Consider the following 662-nt stretch of genomic DNA (forward strand, 5'->3'; position numbering starts at 1 on the left):
AAACTACAATCTATTATTTCTAATAGATTTCGAGATATCGATTTTTGAATTCAGAGTTCTAATAGCGCGACCACTATCGAACACCCACTCAATTCCACTTATTTTTACCAAAAATGCAAGTGTTTCTAGCATGCACTCAAAAAAATTCAAGCTATAGGGAAAATTACAACGACTCGTTAATAAATAAACAAATCAAGTATCACGAGACGTAATTAAATCGTGAAGCTGAACACATGACGTACACCTTTCTCTAGAACTTTAAGTACTGACAGAGGTATTGATTGGGTCGATCGGTCAACTGCGACAAATTTGCTATATCCCCTTCCACGTCTCATAGCGATGTGCACAGTTTCTCGGTTTATTTCATACGTTTGGCAACGTGTTTACTGTCCTCTCTTTGTTCAGTACATTATAAAAGCATTGTACTCTTCTTACATACGGAAATCTCGACCCAAGACTAACCTTTGCCAGCCCTTAGTATAAGTCACGCTGGGAAATGTTTAGCCTAATTTCCTCAAGTGACTTATATGTTATAACACGCGAGCGCCATACAAAATTTTATCCAACAGCAGAACTGTTTATTATGTCCAATCTCTAAAGAATAATGGTTTAAAAGGATCTACCAGTTCTACTTTCATTGTTGCGAATTAATAATTTATCAG

Source organism: Sitophilus oryzae, unplaced genomic scaffold (genome assembly GCF_002938485.1).
Source record: "Sitophilus oryzae breed Bouriz unplaced genomic scaffold, Soryzae_2.0 scaffold_953_pilon_pilon, whole genome shotgun sequence".
NCBI lineage: Eukaryota > Metazoa > Arthropoda > Insecta > Coleoptera > Curculionidae > Sitophilus > Sitophilus oryzae.